The following is a 24039-nucleotide window of genomic DNA, read 5'->3' as shown; positions in this document are numbered from 1 at the left end:
CATCTTCCTCCTTGAACTTCGAGGCCACCTTGGATCACTCCCCATTGGTGTCGTGGTCAGGGTGCTCAGGGCTGCCCAGGAGCCTCACACGGCCTCTGGTCACGGGTCCTGACCTGGAGCCTGGCACAGCCAAGGGCCTCCCTGCCCACCTGGGAGGGGCCGGCCACTGCTCATCCTCAGGGGTCTGGAGAGCACGCTTCCAGGGCCTTGCCTACCACCAATGTGACCTTCTCTTGGCAAGGCTAGGCCCATCCTGTCCATCTCCCACCTAGGTGTCCAATGAGTGAGAGAAATGGTACCCTCGCTTCAGGCCTCAGTCCTCCCGAGACCCTCACCCAACCAGCCTGGCCTCAGTGTGCCCGCCCCCCACCCCCCGTGTGTGCTCCCCCGCACACGGGGACACCTGGGCAAAGGACAGGCCCCACCTGCCCTGGAAGCTGGACTCTACAGGCCTGAAAGAGCCAGAAACAGGCTCAGTCTTCCTCCAACCCCGCCTTGGGTCTCTTGAAACCCAGGACACCTCGTCATCCCCCAGTGGGTGCTACGGCCTGCCTCCTGGGTACAGCAGGGTGCCCATGGCATGACAAGGTCCCCAGGGCAGCCATGCCCAGGCCCACCTGGCTTCAATATTTTCTGCAGGGTCGTACCTGATGCTGGGGAGGGTGGGGGCCTTGGTCTGGCCCTCCTGTGCAGGGGTCAGAGCTGCAGCTCACGCCGTGGCCGGGAGCCGGTGTCCCCTGTGGGTGCTGGACCTGGTCACCTTCCAGGGCCCACCATGAGTCCCTCCTTCTCCTTTTTCCAGAACCTTCTGGAATCTTTTTGACTCTTCCAGAGGAGAAGAGGGCACTCTTGTGGCCAAGTGCTGGGAGACAGGGCGGGGGAAGCTAAGCCATATGATGGAGGCGTGGGGTCTAGGGAGGTCCCGGGGATGTGGACCTTGATTCTTTTCTGAAGGGGTCTCCGCAGAAATGGGCTTTGGGGCTGGTGGTCGGAAGGGGTGCAAATGGAGGTGGTCCCCTTCCCTTTCGGGCCCTGCCTGGCCGTCTCTAACCCCTCTGGGACCTGCAGGTGGCCCCCAGCCCCTCGGTACAGGCAGCTGGTGCCCTCGGAGCTGCGGACCCTGCAGGGGCAGCAGCCCAGGGAGGCCCTGGCGCCCACAGTGTCCACTTGTGGACCAGCGGGTCAGCGCTGCACCTGCTGCTTATGGGGCTGGAGGAGGTGGCATGTGCAGAGCCATGGCAAGGGGGGCCTGGGCGCCCGTGCACTCCAAAGCCCCTGCCATTGGATGGGGCCTGGGTGCCAGGGCAGGGAGCACCCAGCGAGGCCAGAGTTGGTGTCTGGTTTGTCCGGGGCCTGGCCAGCCCTTCCTGCGGGGGGTGCCCTTGGTGGTGCCGGTTCTAAGGAGCGTGGGTTCTGGGTCCTCCCCGAGCCCCAGGGACATGGCTGTCTCTGCTTCTGAGGGCGGTGGGAGAGAAGCTTCCGGATCATGTGAATTTCCCCCGTCTCTGCTGATGGGGTCGAGCTGACGTACCCAGTTCCTGCATTTGCCTTTGGGAGAGTCAGGCCAGGAGCTTCCGCTGAACGGATGGGTGCTCTGTGCTGCCTTCTCGGCGCAGAAAACAGTCCCGTTACGCCTCTTAGAAACTGCGTTTTCTCGTTGTAAGCGTGGGGGTTGGTTGCACTCAGTTCATTTGAAACGCTTGGGACCCTAACCCGAAAAGGAAAGCTGTGGGTGAAGTGCGGGGTGGCAGGTGGAGGGGATACCTTGCCCAGAAGCTTCAGGGCCTGTCCCCAGGCTGACCTCAGTGGCCACGAAGCTGCCTGGGGCAGCAGGTGGTGGGTTTGTTTCCTGGTGTTGGGGTTTCTCTGCGTGGGCCCTCCCAGGGCATCGTTCCTCGGTCCTTGCCCCCTAGCCTGCTCTGGGCCTGCTCAGGGACTGTCCCAAAAGCGCCCTGTTCCTGGGTTTGGGATGGACGTCGGAGGCCAGGTGATGGCACAGTGGCCACCAGGACACAGACCCTTCAGCAAGGAAGAGGAGCGTTGGACCCTGGAGAACGCCCTTGGCCTTTTTGCGGGGCCGAGCTGGGCCGCTGTCCTGTCCTGGCGCTTCCTGCGGTCGCATGCAGCCAAGCCGGCCGAGTGGGTCCACGCAGTCCAGATCCCAGACGGCTGGGAAGTCCCTGTCCAGGCTGCCCCCCTGGTAACCCCAGGGGTGCAGCGCCTGTGCTTCACGGGGGCTTGTGAATTGGGGCGGGGGGCAGCTTATTCAGAATGCAGCTCCTCAATCAGTGAGGGGCCAGGGGTCAGGATACCTACTGGGCACACGGCCTCTGCTGGGGCAGGTGGCTCCTGAACCCGGTGCCCTGGGTGGGGTGGTGGAAAGGGTTCTAAGCAACAGAAGGACACTTGGGAGGAGTGTCGGGGTCTGCAGCGTCTCCACCCCTCGTGGAGGGCAGCTCCGGGGGACGAGTCCAGCAGCATCACAGCCTGACTCCCCAGGGTCCTTTGGAGGACATGGCTTCCCATTCCACAGTCTCCTCTCTTTTAAACCCACGGGCACCTTAACGGCTTTTGCTTTACAAATGGGGGAGGGATTCCAGGGCTAGCAGCGACCCCAGGCACGTCTCTGGTACGGTTTCAGAGTCTGAGTGGGAGGTGGCCTGTCCTTGGAGGTGGTGCCAGAGGGGTGCTTTTTCCTCCGTGGTGTCAGGGCCCAGCACTCACCCCACCGTCCCCATCAGAGCATCACGGAGCCTCAAAGGACAAAGACCAGGCTTAGAAGGCTGTCCGCCACCCCTGCCACCAGCATGTCCTTTTATATCCATTTGGGATGCCCAAAGCAGGGCTGTGACCTCTGCCCCAGGTGCCTTTGCCTGGCCCGTCTGAGCGCGTGTGCGTGTGTGTATGTGCCGTGTTCTGTGCGGTGGGGTGAGCCCCTTGGGATCCCGGCAGGCCTGGCTTCGCCCAAATGGCCCCTTGGGCTCTTTCCGAATGCACTTGACTTTCCCACGCCTGGTGGGCGGGTTCAGCTGTGCCAGGGGCTGGGTGTTGGCTGGCTGATACCCCTGCCTGGGACATGTGCCCCGGGGTGCCGGGAGCCTGGCTGTGGTGGGCGCTGGCAGCGGAGTGAAGGAGGGGCTCCCCTCCAGCGCTGGGCTGGGTGGGAAGGTGGGTGCTCTCCAGCCCCCTGCCCGGCCATCAGCGAAGCGGGTGGGCCGTGTCCCAAGGGGTTGGACGGGAAGCTGCCGAGTGGGGTGCTTCAGACACTCCTGTTGTTTCTGCTGTTTCACAGGAGATGGGGGTGGGGGGGAGACGGGACGCCCCGGGGCTCAGCAAGAACCCCCCACCACCACCACTGCAGTTGTCTCCGGGATCCAGGATTTCTGAAACCACCTTCGGAGCTGGCTAAGCTCTGGTGATGGGATGGGGTGCCTCTTCCCTTGTCGTAAGTGCCCCCGACATCCCAGTGTGCTGAGGGTGGAATCAGAGCTGGAGGCAAGGAGTGCTAGGCCTTTCCCAGAGTAGGGGGGGCGGGGGCCGGCGGCTCAGGGGTGAGAGCGGCTTGTGCTGAGGGGAAGTGGGAGTGAGTGAGGAGACCCCCAGACCATGACCTGGACCACTGGGACCCAGGGCGTCCGTGGGGTGGACTGGGGGTTGATGCTGCCCGAGGATGAGGGCACACAGGAGGCAAGGGGAGCGGACGTGGGTCGGGACACGGGCTTCTGGTGGAGGGGGGGTGTGCCTGGGGGAGCCCGGGGTGGGGCAGGCAGAGAGGGAGGGGTCAGTGCTGCCTGGCTGCTGGGGTGTGGCCTGGTCCCAGCTGTGGAGACGGGCGGTCCCTTCCTCTGACTGGGGGACCCTGCAGCCAGCTCCTGCTCGTCCTGGGCCGATGTAAGCCTTGATGCCACATGGCCGAGCCTGGCCCAAGACACGGCCTCGGGGGACTCTTGGCCACTGGAGAGAGCCCTCTGGCCCGGGGCGATAGTGGCCCGAGGTACAGCCCTTGGGGGAGCAAAGGGGCTCACCCGCTGTGGGGCAGGGAGCTTCCCTGAGGCTGGGGTCCAGTGGAGGGGGGCCTGGCTGATGGGGGACTCAAGTGGGCCGCCTGGGCCCTGGCCCCAGGTGGGAGCCCTGGCTGGGCACTGTGTGCGTCGGAGGAGGGCTCAGGGGGTACCCACCAGGCTCTGGCGGCTCGAGAAGGGTAAGACACGTCTTCTGCTGCCTGCCCAGCCACCGTGTCCGCCCCCAGGGCCTCAGCCACTGTCATTTAGGGGAGACCAGGGTGTGGTCTGAAGGGGCCCCTAATCTGCAGGCTGTCTGCTGACCGACCCACCGGAGCTGTGCTCTCTGCCCGGAGACCCCACTGCCGGGGTCTCACCCCACAGCACCACCACGGAGTGAGGCCTGGGGCTGCCACTGCCCACAGCCCCGAGCCTGAGGGGACCAGGGTGGCCGTGGGGCCGGGCCTCGCCCCTTCCCTGCACCATCTCCCAGCTTTGTGCTCCGAACGGTGTCCTGGTGAACCTGTAGCGGCTTCTCCAAACCCCGTGGACGTGAGTCCAAGGCCAGCTTGGTGTTGCCAGGAGGGTCCCCATCCCCTGTCCCCAGCAGCCTTGGCCTGGGATGGGGTGTCAGTGGGCAGCTCCCGGTCACCACGCTGGCACTGGCCACGCTTGTGTTAGGGCTGAGGCCCCCCCAGAGCACACTGGGTCCAGGTCAATCGTTTATTGGACACAGCAGGACAGGCCTCCAGGAGGGTGGAGGCTGCTGCTAGGGGGTGGGGCAGCTGAAGGGCTCCTTGGGTTAACCGAGATCTTCCGGTCCTTCGGTGCCTGGGAGACACCCCTGTGAACAAGAGGGGGTGCGGCAGGCTCAGTGGTGGGGGATGGTGGGGGCAGATCTGCGGGAGGGGCGGGGCACTGTCTTGAGAGCCAGGGCAGCTGGCTCCCCACCGCCCCGGGCCCTCCCGCGGGTCACGGCCTGGGGGCGTCTGTTGAGGGACAGAGGAGGCGATGGGGAGGGGCTTTTGTCACAGGCAGCCGCGTGCCAGGCCCTGGACCCCCAAGCTCTGCCCTCTATAGCCCTCCACCTGCAGGCCCACCCCGAGTGTGTCCACAGGCCCCTCTGCCCCCGCGCTGGCCCTGCCCGTGTCAGCCCGGGTCAGCCCGATGGGCGTCCCCACCTTGGGTCCCTCCCACGCCCCCCGGCACCGCATCCTGTCTCCGAGACGGCGAGGCCCCGCGTGGAGCAGCTGGTGACGCACGTGCTGAGCGACACCTGCTGCCGACCCCCACGCCCAGGGGATCCCCTGCTGTAGTCCCCACAGGGTCGGAGGTCACCCACCTGGGCCCAGCAGCCTCCCCGTTGTCAGGTGCAGAGGCAGTGATATGTGGCGAGCTGAGCGGAGGTCCGAGGCTGGGGCAGGGGTGGGCACCCTCCAGTTGTGGTCACTTTGATGATGTTGGTGGGGTGGATCCCGTGGTTTCTACAGTAGTTGGTAAACAGTAGCAGGGCGTCCGGGCTTGCCTCGGGTGTCCGGCCTGGGGGCACAGTGACAGGGGCCGTGTCTCTTGCTGGTCATTTGGGATCGCGGGCGGTGGGGTTCTGGGGGCTGGGAGGCTGCTCTCTCGGGGTGTGGGCCTGGCTATGGGGACAGGACCAGCGTTCGGGGGGGGGGCAGGCCTCTTCTCTGGGTCCTGGTCGTCGCTGTCTCCTGTCCTTTGTTTACTCCACGTTGGGATAAAGGGCTGGGGCCCCAGGAGAGTCTGAGGGTGTCTGGGTCCAAACGGCCTCGAGGTGACTGGGGTCCATCCTGTGTCTTGCTGGCTGTGGCTCAGTGTCCTCCCTGGGGACTGGGACCCGCAGGGGACTGGGTGTCCCCGGAGGGGGTGGGGGGAGGGGCTTGCCCTGCCCTTGCGGGGTGGCGGTGGTCCACGTGTGGGCACAGGCGGGCACTTACTCAGGAGGTTCACCACCACCACCTCCTCCTCACGTTTCTCGCGGTGGCCGCAGAGGATGACGTAGCTCGTGGGGTCCACTTTTTCCAGGAAAAGCCTGTTCTGGTCGCCATCTGTGACCCCGGGGGTCAGGGTGGGAGGCGGGACAAGAACCAGACCCTGGGACCCCTCTGGTCCCTTCACAGGGCTGGACGACTTGCTCCTAAGGGCCAGCCGAGCCCCGGGCTGGGCAGGACCAGGTGTGGGCCTCGGGCCCTTCCCGGACGCCTCCGCCCACACGTGCCCGCCACTGCTGCTGGTGCCCTGGGGGTGCCGCGCCCGGCCTGGGGACGCCGTCTCGAGGTGGGCGTCGTGGCAGCTGGTCTCCTGGCCACACTCAGCCCCGAACTGGGGGTGGAGTGGGGCCGGGCGGATGGGGCCACACTCCACCTCCAGCGGTGGGATTGGAGGATGGCGAGTCTATACTTACTCTCCAGCAGGTACTGAAATTTCCTTTTCGTTTTATTTGCCATCATCGTAATTGGGACACATGCACCATTTACCCTGGGAGGGGGTGACAGGTCGCCTTGGAACCCGCGGTCTGGAAGGCAGGGCTCGGCCTTCTCCGTGCAGCCCCTCGGTGGAACTGGGGGAGCTCGGCCACCCTGGACCTTGGACTCTCGTGTCCGTCTCCAGGCAGCGAGCCCCTCGCCCCGCCGCACATCACCTCTGAGCCCAGAAAGCAGGCTGTGGGGGGGGCGGGGGACAGGGTCGTGTGACACACCTGGGCTCCGCCCTGCCCGCACCTGCCCCAGACTTACTTCTTGTGCAGGTGGAGCTGCAGGGCCCTGGGGGTCACCTGGATGCGGTGGACGAGCAGCCATGCGTCCTTGTCCTCCATCAGGAGTTTGGGTTGGTTGGAGGCCATCCCTGCCAAGAACCATTCGCCGCTGACCTGGGGAGCAGAGGGGGGGACGCTGGTGCCGGCTGGCCCTGTCCCTGCGGCCGCTGCCCCCAGCCGCCTCTCCATCCCACGCCCGACGCCCGCGGCTGACTACCAGAGTCTCGTTGAAGTTGGGGTCCTGGGGCCCCCAGTGCAGGGCCTGGGGGCAGCCGAGCAGGGTCAGCCCCACAGCCAGCAGCAGGGCGCTCATGGCGAATCGGGGCTGAGGGATGGCCGGCGGCACCTCGGACAGGTGTCCGGAGCCCGTGGTGGTGGCCCTTTTGTCCCCCGCAGGGAGAGGTTCCTGGCCACGTGGTGGGCTGTCACCAGCCCCTTCCCATTGACAATTACCTTCTATTTGTTGAGCCTGCGGCCAACAATGGCCACTTTGCCCTTGTCCACAGCCCCCCTGCCCGTGCGTGGTGCAGTCATGCTGTTTCCAGGAACAGCGGGTGTGTCCGCCTGGGCAGGCCTCCAGGGTCCTTGTATTCCCATCAGTGATCAAGTCACAGAGCCGCTTGCTGACCTGGGCAGCCCTGGGGTCTCCCTTCTGACGGCCACCCAGACATTTGTGTAGCTTGGTCGTGGGGCCCTGGGACTCGGGGGGCGGCCCCGGGGGAGCGGCAGCCCTGGATGCCCTTCCCCATCGGGGGTTGACCGATGACCCTGGCTTAGGGGACAGGGGTGGCTCCGTGACACGGCCTGGGCCATGCTGCCGGGCGCTTCCCCTGGAGTGGACCATCTGGGCAGAGCCAGGCACAGCGGGAGTGAGGGGGCTGCAAGCGGGAGCCGGGATGTGCCCCATCTCGACTCCCCTGCTGGAGCCTGACTGAGTTTGACTCCCTCGTGCTGCACCGGGACCCCCGGCGCCGTGGGGCACAGGGTAGAGCAGCGTGAGTGCAGACACCCCCCGCCCCCCCCCCCCCCCCCCGACCAGGGCTGTGTCCTTAGCTCTCCGAGCCGCAGTTCCACACCTTTGAAGGGGCAATGACGACGCTCCCTGGCTGCTGACTGCCGGCCCGTTTCTTGGCTGCAAGACCCTTTGAAGATGCTCATGTGGGGTCTCCCGTCCCCCTCCCTCATCCCCCACTGAAGCGGTGGCCTTGTGTAGCCGACTGTGCCCCAGGTAGAGTCCCTCCTTTGTTACCGCAGTGCCACACCTTGGTGTCAAAACCGGGCAAGGACATTACGAGAAAGGAAAAATTGAACGTCACACCCACCCATGAACGTAGGTTCAGGAGCGCAGGTAAACACCCTACAGCGAATCCAGCCACATCTGTGGAAAGGAAGGTACTTTACAACCTGTAGGGTTCCATCCAGAACTGCTAGGTTGGTTTAGGGATCGTGAATCAATCCATGATTCCATCACTTAATAGAGCGGAGGGAAAATCCTCTGATCGTGGTATGAGCTGCAGGAAAGGCACTGGATGAAAGTCAGCAACCATTCACGGCAAAAACTCATACCGCTTTAGAAATTAAAGGGAGCGTCCTCATCTGATCAAGGGGTTTACAAAATACTAGGGCAACTGACCTCTGTCTTGGTGAAGCATCAGAAGCTTCTAGGAGGGGAAAGGCAGAAGGATTTGCAAGGAAGTGGCGAAGCTGAGATGGTCCTAGGTGACGTGACCCCGTGTGGAGGATGTCCAGGTCACCTGCAGGTGACTTGTCCAGATTCATTAGTGAGTTTAGAAAGGCGACTGGCCACAGGATCTGTACACGAAAATGAACCGTTTCTATACGTGAGCACTGCATACTTAGAAAATGAAATTTAGAGAGACTTTATTTACAACTCAGTGAAAAAAATCAATTAGCTAGGAACAAATCCAAGGAAAAAATGGTGCAAGGCTTCTGCGCGGTAAACTATAAGCTAGTATTGAGAAATTAAGGTAAACTAGATACATTCATACACCGTGTGTGTGGATTAGAAGCCTCGATGCTATAAACATGTCAATTCTTTTCCTAAGAACAATAGGGTCCCAATCGAAATTCCAGCAGGGTCTACGTCTCATGGGACTTCGCCAGCTGATTCCCAGACGTCTGAAAATGCCAAGAGTTAAAAACAGCCGGGACTCTCCTGAAGGTCAACTTGGTAGGATTTGCTCTCCCAGACTCCTGTTCTCGCCATGAGCTTTAGTGCTGAAGCCAGCGTGTAATCTGTGTGAAGCTGAAAAAGAAATGAACCCAAAGAGCAAGAAACAGACCCTCGAGTCCGCGTACGGGCACTTCTGAGGGTGAAGATGGCTCTGCAGAGAAAGGGGGTGAGAGGCAGCCTTTTCCATGCATGGTGCTGGGTCGTCTGCTGGCTCATAAGGACAAGAATGAACCTTGACCTTGATCTTACGTCAAATACAAAGATAAATTCCAGCAGTGTTAAGAGTTGGATGTGCCCCACCCCGGGGACAGGTTGAAGTTCTAACCCGGGACCTCGGAATGGGACCCTGCTTAGAGGTAGAGTCTTTGCAGAGTTAGTCGGTTAACATGAGGTCACAGGGTAGGCCTGACCCCATGTGACTCGTGTCCTTGTAAAGATGACAAGCGTGGGGGCTTCCCTGGTGGCGCAGTGGTTGGGAGTCCGCCTGCCGATGCAGGGGATGCGGGTTCGTGCCCCGGTCCGGGACGATCCCATGTGCCGCGGAGCGGCTGGGCCCGTGAGCCGTGGCCGCTGAGCCTGCGTGTCCGGAGCCTGTGCTCCGCAACGGGAGAGGCCACGGCGGTGAGAGACCCGCGTACCGCAAAAAAAAAAAAAAAAATGACAAGTGTGGACACAGTCATGCAGAGGGAGGATGCCCGGAAGATGACCACGTGCTGACAGGTGGAGGTTGGATGGATGTAGCCACGACCTGTCCTCCCCTCGAGCCTTTGGAAGGAGCCCGGCCCCACGGACGCCTTGACTCGGGTTTCTGACGCCGGGAGGATAACGCCGCTGTCTCAGCCCCGTCTGTGGTTCTTTGACGCCAGCAGCCGCAGGACACACACAGCAGGGTAGTGGTCAAGGTCCCGGCAGGAACAGTGAGCGCATCCAGAGGGGTAATGAAAGAGCGTTTGGGGAAAGGGCTCCCGAGGAAGTGGTGGGAAGGGTTAGGAGAAGCCCACAAGGGAGGTGTCACCGCCCTGGGCTCAGGGGCCTCGGGCGGCAGGTGGTGGACTCTGGGCTGCAGGTGTAGGCAGGGCCCCCAAGAAGGGCACAGCATGGCTGAGGTGCAGCTTAAGGGAGGGGCAGTGGGGGGGTGAGTACCCAGACTCTCGATCCTGCTCCCTGGGGGGCCTCCCTTCGGCCGAGTCCAGCTGGAAGCCGCCAGTTCCTGCACTGTCAGAGGCTAGAGCCCCATTCCCTGCAAGACACAATGAAGTGGGTGAAAAATTCAGCCCCAGGGTGGCAGAGGTAAACTACTCACGTAGGCAAGGGCTCCTGTCCACGATATATAAAGAGCAGCTGCTAATCAACAAGAAAAAGACACAACTGTAGAAAATGGGCAACTGACCTCAGTTATCATTTGACAAAGACACCAAAACCATGAGAGAGTGTTTTAGCCCCGTTAGTGATCCAAGAAATGAAAGTTATAATGAGATTCCAGCCCCCCCCCCAATGCCCTAAATGACTAAAAGTAAAATGCCTGATTGAAACGGAGCAGGACCCCTTGGTCCTTCCCCACCATGTCCTCCGCCTGCCTTTTGTCTGTGGAAAAACTTTAGCCAAAGAATAAGTTTAATCAGAGAAGTGAGAAAATGCAGAAGCAAAGGAAAACTGTCAAAGGAGACCAAATAATCATAGTTTAGTCATTAAGCAAAGTTGGGGACCTTTAGTTCCTCCTCAAGGGCTATAGATCATATTCTGAGCCGTATCCTGTGAGCTGTCTCCTAGATACTGAAACCCCCCCAGGTGGAAGAAGTTACCTACATGATGACCAGGCTGTAGCCATGACATAAGCTGCCACAATTCTAAGAACTGGCCTCGAGGAAATGGGAACAAACCGACCCTGGAACTGAAGACTGACTGTACCTAAAGCAGTCAAGATGACGCTGGTCAGACACCGCAGGACCAGTTTCAAGGTGAGTGTCAGAGCTGACTGTGCTGTTGCTGCATGTAGCCTCCTCTCTCTGTCTGTAAAAGCTCTTGTCCCCTGTCAGTGGGGGGCCAGTCGGTCTCTGGACACGAGTCTGCCCTCCCCCCTCCCTGATCCCCACCTCCCACCCGGTTGCTGGCCTTGGAAATAAAGCAAACTTTCCTATCCACCAACCTTGTCTCTTAAACGGCTTTAGAGCAGCGAGCAGCCCGACCCCACTTGCAGTTACACGATCGCACCGGTGATGACGAGGACGTGGGGCAGCGTGAGTTGATGCTCTGGGGAAGGGATGCTGGTCAGTTCACAGACACGGGAGAGCCATGTGCACGGGCCGCCAAAGCCCCTGGATACGCCTGCCGCTCTCCTGGGTGCCTCCGCACCCAGGTCTGTGCACAGAGCCCGGCCTGGAGGCCGCCCCGGGGTCACCGACGGAAGACCAGGCGACAGAGCTGTAGGCTCTTCACACGGTGGCTCTAGAGCCGTGGGAACGGGGACTCACAGCTGTGCCTGTGGGGCCTCCTGGGTGGTGGATGCACGGGTTTGCCGTGTGATGACTCTCGGAGCTGCCCACGGCCGTTCTGCGCTTTTCTGTGCGTTGTACCAAAATAAGCAGAAAGGAGGCAGTGGAGCTGTTAATGTGTTGATTTGATGCCCGTTTCCCCAGAGGTTTTCTCCAAGTCTCCACCCGCCCCAGGATGTGGGTGACCTGAGGGTCTGGCAGCGTGGGCGGCTGGACAGTCGGGGTCACCCTCCACCAGCCCAAATGGGAGGGGCTTTGTTGAGCTGGGAGCCCCGGGCCAGTGGAAGCGCTTTGGGAGCAGAGTAGTAGCAGCGGGTGTCCGTAGACTTTGGCATTTTGTCTGTGCACCGTGGTTCCGCGACTGCGGAGGGTTTCAGGGGTGTCCACGTCGGTGTGCCGTCCGCTCGAGTTGGTGAGCGCCCTCTGCCAGGCCCCTCTACTCCAGCTTGACGGGACTCTTGTCCCCAGGGCTGCTGGATTTTGTCATTCGTCTTTCTGCAGTGGCTGGTTGGGGGCCTCCCGAAGGGGTTGGTCTCACGGCGCCTGGGAAGCGGCTGCTGAGGGGGGCTGTGTGCAGGGAGAGGGTTGGCCCGGCCTGGCCCAGCTCAGGAGACCTTGGTCTTGGAGGGAGCAGCCAGGGTTGTGGGCAGAGGCCTTGGGGTGGGGTGGCCCAGGTAAGCCACCTGGACCAGCACAGGTGCTGGGCGGGAGGAGAGGGCGTGACAGCGAGCCTCCACGGCGGCTTCGGGACGGGGCAGCAGGGGTGCCCCTGCTGGTTGGCACAGACACTTGTGGAATTGAGTTGCGTGCACTGCGCACCCTGAAACTGGGGTTGAGGTGGCGGCTGTCCTTCCCAGAGAGGGGATGTGTGGCCCTCGTGCTCCTGGCCACAGTCCAGCCTGCAAAGCACAGCATGGCCACCGCTCGCCAAAGGCCTGGAGCCCTGGGAGTGCCAGGCCGCTCACTAGCCGTCTGGCGTGAGGAGGGGACCCCCAAACCTATGCCCCAGAGAACACGGGGTGCCCAGCATGCCTCTTGTCGTGGGGTGCTCTCTTACCTTTGGGTTGAATTGCAAAGTCCCCGTGGGGACCAGCGTGAGTGAGGGATGCTTAAAGAGGTCACCTGATGGAGGTAGCTGGAAAAGTTTGAAGACTTTCCCGGGACCTGGGTCAACGGTCCACATGTGGGGTGTCGGGAATGAGCCCATTCAGGTCTCCTCAGGGAGCAGCTCCGGGCTGTGGTGCAGTGTGAGGGGCCCAGGAGCCAACAGGCTGGCAGTGGAGGGACCACAGGGGGTGAGGCTGGGCTGGGCTGGGCTCACTGAATCCCTTCCTGTTTTCACAGATGTCGGGTGAGGCTTGGCGGGTCACTCAAGGTCCCGCCTGGAGTGAGGGTGGCCGGTCAGGTCCCGGCCACGGCCCCTACCTGTGGCACTGGCCTGACTCCTCTCCACCCACCAGGGGTCCCCATCTTCACTCTAGGCGGGTCTCCTGACAAGGCCAACATGCTTCCACAAGGTCAGTTCCTAATGGCTCTGCGTCACGGCATCTCCCTTCTCAGAGGAAGGCATGGCCGACTTCCGGACCCGGGGTCTTACACCTGATCGCCCGAGTCTGTCCTGGGTGTCCTCCTCGACAGGTGCCCCATGGTGAGAGCCCTCCACCCAGAAGGGGTCCCTCCTTAGCCAGGAGCTTCGCAGCAATCACGTCACCCAGGGCCCAGGGCGCCAGGCACCCTGGCACTTTCGCAGAAGTTTCCTGAGATGCTAATTTTCAGGAACAAAAGCTGTTGTCGTGGAGGCCGCTTCCTGGAACAGACCTGTCTGAGGCCTCTGGCCTGGGACCAGCGGCTGCACACCTGTGTTCCCGCCCGCGTGGCAGGTGTGGAGACCAAAGTCTTCATCCTTGTCCTGGGGCCCAGGTGACCTCAGCCACCTGCAGGCACTCATGTCAGTGCGACCAGCTTGCCTCATCCACCTTCCAGCCTCCACAGAGACCGGATGCCAGGGCGGCACTGAGAATAACGAGCTGGTAGCTGTTTAATACCGCAGCCAGCTCCGCAGCAGCAAGGGAGCCGCACCTGGGCAGGTGGTCAGAAGGAGGCGGTCCTATCTTGGGGCTGGCAGTGGGCCTTCTGCAGGTGGTGGTTCAAGTGACCCTGAAGCCTCTCGCCTTCTGAGACGGTTCCCACTCTGTCTATGGAGCGTGTAGCTCTCTAAATAAACCTGCCTCGACTTAAAAAAAAAGTGACCCTGCAGACCCCACAGCCCAGTGGCCTGAGATCTGTCCCTGGGGCTCCCCCAACTCTCCATCCCTCCAGGATGCAGACATTCAGTTGTCCTGCACCACGTCCCGTGTCGCATCCTGCCCCGCATGCCAACCCCGGCTGCCCGGTGTCACCCCCACCCGTCTGTGAGGCTGGTCTTGTGTGTTCAGGTAGTTCTCCCCACTAGTGAGTCGTTTCAGGAGGGGCTGGTCTACCCTGCGCTTGCTGCTGTCCTCCCAGAAGTCTTCGATCGACCCCTGATGTCGCTCTGTCCTCTGATGGTGTGCGTGTGTGTGCCAGCCTTCAGGCGGCCGAGTCACTGACGCGGTGAACGTTAGACCAGGAAAGGAAGACCTGGCTTTTCCGTAGGGACCCTGCCACCAAGATGCAGAAGGCTCCCGGGGTTCCTCCGGAGCAGCCGTAGAAACGGCTCTCGTACGTGATGGGGTCTCATACTAGCATTTTAGCTGTATTTGAAATTCACAAAAACAGTATCACAGGGCATATTCTTTTGTGTCCAGCTTATTATGCAGGAGATATTGTGTCTGTGAGATCCATCCATATTATTTTTTAATTAATTATTTTTTTATTGTACTACAACGTACCTAACACAACATTTACCATCTTAACCACTTTTAAGCGCACAGCTCGGTGGCATCAAGCACATTCACGTTGCTGTGCAACCATCAGCACCTCCGTCTCCAGAACTTTCTCATCGTCCCAAACTCCGTCCCCACTAGACACTCACTCCCCTTCCCCTCCCCCAGCCCCTGAACCCCAGCATCTACTTTCTGTCTCTATGGATTTGACTCCTCTAGGGACCTTATATAAGTGGATCCTACAGGATTTGTCTTTTTGTAAAAAAGAAGTTTATTTATTTACTTATTTATTTTTGGCTGCTTTGGGTCTCTGTTGCTGTGCGCAGGCTTTCTCTAGTTGCGGCCAGCTGGGGCTACTGTTCGTTGCGGTGCGCGGGCTCTAGGTGCACGGGCTTCAGTAGTTGTGGCGCCAGGCCTGAGTGGTTGTGGGGCACGGGCTTAGTTGCTCCGTGGCATGTGGGATCTTCCCGGACCAGGGCTCGATCCCACGTCCCCTGCGTTGGCAGGTGGATTCTTTTTTTTTTTTTTTTTTGGTACGCGGGTGTCTCACTGTTGTGGCCTCTCCCGTCGTGGAGCACAGGCTCCGGACGCGCAGGCTCAGCAGCCATGGCTCACGGGCCCAGCCGCTCCGCGGCATGTGGGATCTTCCCGGACCGGGGCACGAACCCGTGTCCCCTGCATCGGCAGGCGGACCCTCAACCACTGAGCCACCAGCGAAGCCCTGTCACCCATTTTTAATTGCATTGATTTGGCAGCAAGGTCTTCAGAGAGGCGTCTGGAAGACCCCTCTGGGACTCTGGCTTCAGGCCCCGGTGGGATGGGGCAGGGAGCTGACTCCCTCCAAAGAGGGGTCTGCTTTCTTGGAGGACACTTCCTAGATTAGAATCCTGGCTCGAGGTCTATTTTTCCTTTCAGCACTTTGCAGGGGCTGTTTCTTGTCCTCTGTCCTCCATTGTTTCCGAGGAAACGCAATGCCAGGTGTGTGACGTTACCTTTGAGTTGCCGCGGTTTTCCTGTGGGCCTGAGAGTGGTTTGCTCTGTACTCATTCTGCTTTGGGGTTTGTCAAATGTCTAGAATCCGAAACCGTCTTTCATCAAGTTTGGGATTATTTTTTGTTGTTGTCCATTATTTCTGTAAATTTTCTGGTTCTTTGTTTGGGGTGTGTGTATGTGGTGTGTGTGTGTGTGTGTGTGTGTTTGCTTGTGTCAATCCCTTCCCCCCCTCGAAACTCCAATTCAATGTCTATCAGGCCTTTGGATCCTGTCCCACGGATTGCTGACGTGCTACTCATTTTTTTTAAAAAATCTTTTTCTCTTTGTTTTTTTTTTTTTTTTTTTTTTTTTTTTTTTGCGGTACGCGGGCCTCCCACAGCTGCGGCCTCTCCCGTTGCGGAGCACAGGCTCCGGACACGCAGGCCCAGCGGCCATGGCCCACGGGCCCAGCCGCTCCGCGGCACGTGGGATCCTCCCATACCGGGGCACGAACCCGTGTCCCCTGCATCGGCAGGCGGACTCTCAACCACTGCGCCACCAGGGAAGCCCTCTCTTTGTTTTTTTAAACAAGATAACTTCTATAGCTCTATCTTCAAGTTTGCTGACTCTTCTGTCATCTCCACTCTGCTGTGAAGCCATCCAGTGAGTTTTTAATTTTAGATATTATATAAATTTTACATTATAATATATTATATATATAATATTTTATATTAGAAGTGTATACGTATATATTTGAGTTCCGGGATTTCTCTTTATTTCTTTGTAGAGTTTTTCTATCTCTGAGGTGTCCCATGGTTCTGTTCTTTTTGAGCACACGTCCCCATCCTATTCCTGAACGTACATACTTAGGAAGCTGTCTGGTGGCTCCAGCTCTGGCTCACCAGGGCAGTAGCCTGCGTCTGAGTTGTGTTTCCTTTCGTTATCTGTTTGCTGGTTTGGTGTTGTATCCGGATGCCGTTTAGATCCTCAGTTCTGTTTTGCTGCTCCCAAGAATCCTTGGCAGTCAGTTTCTTGGCTGGCTCTGTTCCCTCCGTGTGGTGGGTCAGAAGTGTCTGTCCATCCTTTCGGGCCTGGCTGGGCTTCAGGTCTATCCTCCCACGGGGAACCAGGAGCTGCGGGGACTCAGGGCCTGCCCTCCGTGGCACTCTCCCTCCTGGGGTCCCCTTTCCTCCCCAGCTGGCTCTTTAGGCCAGGAAGACCCAGAGTTCCTGTCCGGTGTAGCCACCCAGCCTGAGGCGAACAGGGCCCGTGCTCAGACAGAAAAGCTGCGAAACGAAAAGGGAAAAGTCAGCCAGCGCTCTCTTCTTCCCCCAAGGCCGACTTCTCTCCAGTTTCTGCTGTCTGTTGGCCACTCTCCAGTGCCTTTGGAGAGTTGTTTTTTATATTTTCTGCAGACTTGTCAGTTACTCTGTGTGAGTGGGGGGTTGGTCTGATGGCAGCTACCGTGTTCCTGGCAGCAGGGCCTGGACTCGTGTGTCTGCTGGGGCAGGATGACACAGATGGTCGTCGGACAGGGCAGGAGCAGGGTGACCTGGTACAAGGCTGCTGCGATAATCCAGGAGGGAGGAGGTGGCGGCTTGCACCAGGGGGCAGCAGTGGGGCGGGTGAAGGGGGTCGGATTCTGTTTTGAAAAGAGAGTCAAGGATGTGCTGAGGGGTCGGATGAGGATATGGGAGAGAGAGGCCTGAGGACTTGAAGCGCGTGCGTGGCACCGGCCTCCACCCTCTTTTCCTCCCTCATTTGGAAGCTAGGAAATGTCTCTGGGGGCTTCCCTGGTGGCGCAGTGGTTAAGAATCCACCTGCCAATGCAGGGGACACGGGTTCGAGCCCTGGTCCAGGAAGGCCCCACGTGCCGCGGAGCAACTAAGCCCGCGCGCCACAACTACTGAGCCTGTGCTCTAGAGCCTGCGAGCCACAACTACTGAGCCCGCATGCCACAACTACTGAAGCCCACGTGCCACAACTACTGAAGCCTGTGTGCCTAGAGCCCGTGCTCTGCAACAAGAGAAGCCACCGCAATGAGAAGCCCGTGCACCGCAACGAAGAGTAGCCCCAGCTTGACGCAACTAGAGAAAGCGCGCGTGAAGCAACGAAGACCCAACGCAGCCAATAATTAAAAAAAGAAAAAAATGTCTGACCGAGTGACTGGGAAGATGCTGGAGGGCTGGTGAAGCCAGGTCCGCTCTAGATGCAGGAGTGGACGTCAGTGGACGTGCAGAGCCGGCGGTGCTGGGCACTCTGGGGACGGCGGGGAGGCTGCACCACAGAGTAGGTTCCAGAGCCACTGCCTGGCCCTGTGCTTGAAGCCATGAGATGTGCAGGGTCCCTGTGGGGCTGAGCGTGGAGAGGAGGTGATGTCATGGTGACTCCTGGGCTTTTTACATGAAAGCGCCTGAGACTCGGGGGGAGTGAGGGGTCCAGGGCTGCCACTTCCTGGCGGGGAGGCCCCGGGCAAGCCGTGCAGAGTGTCAGGGCACCCTGGAAAGGACCTGGAGTAAAACATTGTCTCACAAGGCCTTTGAGAGGAAGAACAGGACGGGGCAGCGTACACGTGAGAGTGATCTGGGCACAGCCGAGCACCGTGTAAGTGGACAAGTCACTTCCAGGCGGCTTGAGTCAGTCTGTTCGGGGATAACCATGGGAGTGGGGGAACACCTGGTATGGCCCATCTCACAGAGGGGTGTTTGTGCCACTTAGAAGCGGCCAGGGGTCCCTGGACCATCCAGGCACACTCGGGGGACCCCCCAGCCTCATTTCAGGCCAAGGGGGTCCGAGCAGTGTGGCCGGGGACCAGTCCTCTGAGGCCCCTCTCCCGAGCGTTTTTCTGACATTACCCCAGCAAGGCCAGGTGGCGTCCGTCCATCGCAGCCTTGGTGACGTGGGCAGAAGGAGGCTGCGAAAACACTGACTTCGGAAAATGCCGGCACCTCGGGGAGCCTGGCTGCCTGGGGCAGAAGGTGGCGAAGTGCCTCCGAGGGCAGAGGGCATGGGTGGGGTCGCGCTTGGCCTGAGTCCCCCACCTGCAGAGCATCTGGCTTGCAGAGGCCGCTCACAGGAGCCAAGCTGTTTCCTCCAGCGCAGTTGGAATTAAAGGCTCCGAGTGACGGGTCCCTGGCCGGTGCCCCCAGGGCAGCTCCTGGGTCACATGTGCGTCCTTGGCCGGAGCCTGCAGCCGGACAGGCAGACAGTAGGGTGGGGATGGGAACGTGGGCACACGGAGCAGCCTGGCCGCCCCCCTCCCTCCCCAGTGCCCTCACCCTGGTCTCCGCAGGGTGGGCTGCCAGAGAGCATCCAGCCCCTGACCATCCACTGACAGCGAGGGAGGAAAGGCCACCGCCCTGGCTCCTGGCTCAGAGCACAGACACCGAGATTATTTAATTGGGGCATTTGTGTGTCAGACTCTTTTTTGGGTGCTGAGAATATGGTGATGGCCAAGCAGACCCAGACCCACCCTTGTAACTCACAGCTCCCGCTCAACTGTCACAGCAGCAGGAACCATGCCAAGGCCGTGCTGGTGTCACGTGGTCTGTCGGCGGTGTTCCAGGCGCTCCACACGTGTCCACTGACTTAATCCCTGCCATGACAACCTTATCTGCAATTGCGGGTGTGGAAACTGAGGCACAGAGAGGTCCAGAACCGTGGCTAAGGTCAAAAAGCTGGTGGGCGGCAGTCTGCTCCAGCATCCTGCAGGTGCCGGAGGGGAGGAGGGTGCAGGCAGCCCCAGCGCACAAACATCCCTGGTGAGGGCACGTAAAGGGGTTGAAGTTTCCGTGTTTCCACCTGCTGGGAGTCAGGGCCAATGAAACACGAGCTACTTTCTCGCCCAGGAGATCGGGTCTGAGACACGCCTGGTTGTGGGGAGGTGGCACCTGGGGCGTGGAGGGCAGAGCCACTTGGGGTGAGATGCATACCCAGCCTCTGGGCCAGTGGAAAAGTAGGCCAAAGGCGCCAGTGCTCCGGGATGGACACATACAGAAGTACAGAGACGCCCCCTCTAAGAATTGCGAGAGGAGGGGACGAGGGGCGATCTAGTTATACTGTAGCTACAATCAAGTTGGGCCCTCCTTTTTTTAAAAAACAACAACAACAACTATTTATTTATTTATTTGGCTGTGCAGAGTCTTGATTGTGGCATGTGGGATCTTTTTAGTAGTGGCATGCGGGCTTCTTAGTTGCGGCATGCATGCAGGGTCTAGTTCCCCGACCAGGGATCGAACCCGGGCCCCCTGCATTGGGAGCGTGGAGTCTCACCCACTGGACCACCAGGGAAGCCCCCTGGGCCCTCCTTTTACAGCTCTAACTGGTGTCCGGCCACCTGGTCCTCTATGTCCTCCCGGTGAGGGGCAGAGCTGGGAGGTGGCAGAGATTCGAGCTCCTGGGCCTGGGAACAGCTCCTGGGGTTGGGGAGCTGGGCGGGCGGCCACCCCAGCGCCCCTCTGTGGACAGTTTCAGGTCAGACGTGCGGGACCTGCTGTCCTCTATGGTCTCTGGCTGTGGCCATGTCAGTGGGTTTCCTCTGACCTCCAGGGACGACCCGGCCATGAGTTTAGCAGGCCTGCTGTGCCCTTCGGCCCATCCTCTGCATGCACCACGTCACGTCCACGCTACCCTGGTCCCGCGGCCGCATCAAGTCTGGTGGCTGCAGGAGCCCCAAATGCCCTGAAACGATTCCAGGCAGGTTCCTTGGGACTGATTGAAAAATCTCAGCTTCAGGAGGGCTTTGCAAGCGGACACCAGGTGGGCACACAGTGCCGACGTGCCCGGTGGAGGTGCAGCTGGCCTTCTCCAGCGGAGGGTCTGCCAGCTTCGTGCAGAGACGGTGCCAGGCCTGGGGGTGACACTGGCTGACGCGGGATGGGGACCTTTGGGTGAGCTGACCTTGCCCAGTCCCTTTCCATCCCCCGCACGAGCTCCCCACGCCGCCCACCTGACTTACTCGACAGAGCGTGGCTGCTGCTTTGCCGAGGTCTGCGGGGCTGGGGTCTTGTCCCCCTCCCCTGGTGCCCCTTGTTCCCGAACCTGCTTCTCCTGGCTGTGTGCATGTTTGCCTGTGGGGTTGGCGGCCAGGCCCTTCTCCTCAGCCCTCTTTCTAGCAGCAGGTCCTGCCTGGGAGGCGTCCCAAGCTCGGACGTGGCAGCAGGAGGTCAGCCCGCACGCACTAGGACCACTGGCCTCTATTTTCTGGTCTCTCTACCTCCACACCCAGGGCTTTGTGCCTGGAGGGGAAGGGCACACGGGTACCTCCTCTCCCCTCAGTCCCACCCAAGTGGAGCCCGGCCCCGTGTGTCCTGCTGCCGCTCTGCCCGGAGACTCCGCCGGGCCCGGGTCGTGTCTGGACAAAACCCACAGGGGGAGCCCTCCTCCTGCCCTCTGCCAGCAGAGGCCAAGAAAGAAGGACGCTACCTTCCGGAGAGGAAATCTTTGGGGGATCCGGGGTGAAAGAGGACGGCCGCATGCATAGACGCCCCTGCCCCTGCCGGACCCAGCCTGCAAAACTGCCTCTGGGGTCCCCACTGATGACCCTGGGTGCTTGGCTCGGGCCCCCACCGCCTTGGCGATAGGCACCTTCGGGTGGGCGTCTGGGTGTAGAGAGCACTGATGTGACAGGGGCCGTGTGGGGCGGGGTGTGCAGTTATTGGGGTCACCGATGATCTTTTCTCCGCTGAGAATGTTCCCGGTTAAGACCCCACTGGCATTCTGGGGCGACCGGATGTCATTTCTACCTACTGTCCTCGAGCCGGCTCACTTAGTTTTCCGTAAATTGAAGTATAGGTGATTTACGATGTTTCAGGTATACAGCAACGTGATTCAGTTTATATATACGTGTATATATTCTTCAGATTATTTTTCCATTATAGGTTATTACAAGGTATTGAGTATAGTTCTCTGTGTTACACAGTAGGTCCTTGTTGTTTATCTATTTTATATATAGTAGCGTGTATCTGTTAATCCCACATTCCCGATTTATCCCCCCCACTTGCCCCTTTGGTAACCGTAAGTTTGTTTTCTATGTCTGTGAGTCTATTTCTATTTTATAAAGAAATTCGTCTTATTTTTTTAGATTCCATATATAAGTGATATCATTTATAATATTTGTCTTTCTCTGTCTGACTTACCTCACTTGGTATGATAATTTCCGGGTCCATCCACGTTGCTGCAAATGGCGTTATCTCATTCTTTTATGGCTGGGTAGTGTTCCATTGTGTATATGTGCCACATCTTCTTTACCCACTCACCTGTCAATGGACACTGGGGTCGCCTCCATGTCTTGGCTACTGTAGATACTGCTGCAATGAGCATTGGGGTGCATGTATCTTTTTGAGTTAGAATTTTCTCTGGATAGATGCCCAGGGGCTCTGACCCCTGGACGGTGGGGCCCAGCTTCCCTGCCCGCTGCACCTCTTACCTTGTCCATCTGGGGGTCTTTGGGTTTGGGTCGGGCAGTAGCCCGCCGGCCAGCCCCAGCCCCACGCTGAGCCCCAGAGCCTGTCTCAGACGGCCAGGGCCCTGGAGACTCTCTGCTCTGGGCTCAGCTCGCCTCTGAGGCTCCCCCTGGAGTGGGTGGTGCTTCCCTGTGGCCCAGGGTCGTCAGCCACCTCCCAAGCATCAATCTGGGTGGCCCCTGTGCTCCCCAGATGCCAGTCTTCCGCACCAGCAGGCCCCGGCCAAGTGGGCAGCTTCCTACCTGTCCCCGGCCATGGCCCAGCAGGCTGGCCCGAGTTTCCGGACAGGGAGCTGGAGGCCGGCCTGGCCATGAGAGTGCGGGGTGCCCCTGGCCCCCTGCCCATCCAGATAGAGCCTCTTTGTCCCAGCATCTGGCTCCTTTGGAAGGGACACAAAACTCTCCCTCCCCACAGCCTGGAGCCCTGGTCCTTGTGCAGCCCGACTCAGCGATTATGAACAGACACTGGTGCTGGGCGGGGTTGGTCCCTGAGGGAAACGCCCTTGGGGTTTGGGGCCGGCCCTCCGTCCTCTCCTGCTGCTGACCCCGGCCATGGCCGTCCAGCCTTTGCCCCCCAACCTGGGGGCTTCTGGAGCAGCCGCCCATGGGGAGGGTCTCCGGCGGGTGGTCACCCGCGGAGGGAGGGGTGGCACCAGCCCCCTCACCCTGCCCGGGGGCTGCCCACTCGAGCTGCACTGCAGGCGGGTAGGTGTTTACGGAGCATGTGTGGGTAGTTTGGTTCCTGTTCAGACGGGAGCGGGGAGGCGAGGCAACCCTAGGAGGGGAGCAGGGGGTCTGCGGGGCAGGGGCACTGGGGTGGTGGAGCTGCCCCGTCTGATGGGTCAGGGGAGGAGCCTGTTAACATTTTCCCGGTTGACTCGGAAGGAAGGACAAACTCTCTCTTTGACCTTTTATTTTGAGAGAATTGAGGACTCACATGTAGGTGTGAGAACGGATACAGACAGCTCCCGGGTCCCTTCGTCCACTCTCCCCCCTGCTGACCTCTTGCACGGCTGTGGGGCAGCACCCCACCTGGACGCTGGCGTTGGTACCACCCACGCGTGTGCAGATCCCTCGACACGGGCGCTGAGGGCGTGAGTGTGTATTTCGCGCCAGGCTCCCGTGTCCGCCGCAGCCCAGGTACGGAACCTTCCATCCCCACAAGAACACCCTCCTCCTCTGGCCCCTCCCGCCCTTAACCCCTGAAATCATGGCAGTTTTGCCACCTGGAGATTGCTGTGTGAACGGAGTCCCACGGGGCAGCCTTGAGAGCCATCGCCTTGCCCGTTTCCCGTGGAGCTGTGTCCGGTGCGTGGCTGGACCACACTTTGTTCAGCCGCTCGCCTGCGGGGGACACGGGCTGGGGCAGGATGTGCAGAGTACGCAGACGTTTCCGTGTGGACCCGTCTTCACGCCTCTTGGGTGGATGCCCAGTGAACAATCACTTTTAACCCACGAAATAACCGTGGGCTACTGGGACCCCCCATGTATTCACCAAGACGTGGGGTGAGGGCAGGGGTCACGTGTCTCAGAGGGACGGCTGAGCGGGGAGTGGGGAGAGGCAGGACCTGGTTGGCTACCTTAGGGCCCGCCCCCCAAACCTCATAGATGCTCATCAGAGGTGCCCGAGGGCCCCCGCTTCTCAGATGAGATGCTCCGGAGGGGCAGTCACTGGGGAAGGAGAGGTGGTCTTCCTGTGGGGGGGGCTGGTTCCTGAGGAGGGAGGCCAGCTGGAGAAGGAGCCTGTGTGGGGTAGATGGTGCCCCCCCCCGCCCCCCAAATACACCCACGTTCAGATCTCAGCGTCTGGAACCGGTCCCTGCCTCCCAAGGGACCCCTCTGCCCTCCCAGGGACCCCTCTGCCCCCCAAGGGACCCCTCTGCCCTGGAAAAAGATCCTTTGCAGATGGGATTAGGGTGAGGCTATTGAGATGAGGTCATCCTGGATAAACCCAGTGGGCCCTCCACCAACGGCAGGTGTCCTCACAAGAGACAGAAGGGGAGAGACACGGCCACGGAGGAGAAGCCGTGTGACCATGGAGCTGAGACTGGGGTGATGTGACCACAAGCCCGAGCGGCTGGACGCGGCAGGAAGGACCCTCCCCTGGAGCCTCCAGAGGGAGCTCAGCCCTGCCCACACCTGGATTTCAGACTTCTGGGCTCCAGGACTGCAACAAGAGAATAAACTTCTGCTGTCTGGAGCCCCTGTTTGGGGTCCAGTGCTACGGCCGCCTCAGGACAGGGATACAGGGCATGCTCGCTGAGCCCCACCACCCCA

Source organism: Phocoena phocoena, chromosome 6 (genome assembly GCF_963924675.1).
Source record: "Phocoena phocoena chromosome 6, mPhoPho1.1, whole genome shotgun sequence".
Classification (NCBI taxonomy): Eukaryota; Metazoa; Chordata; class Mammalia; order Artiodactyla; family Phocoenidae; genus Phocoena; species Phocoena phocoena.
This window is presented reverse-complemented; position numbering follows the sequence as displayed.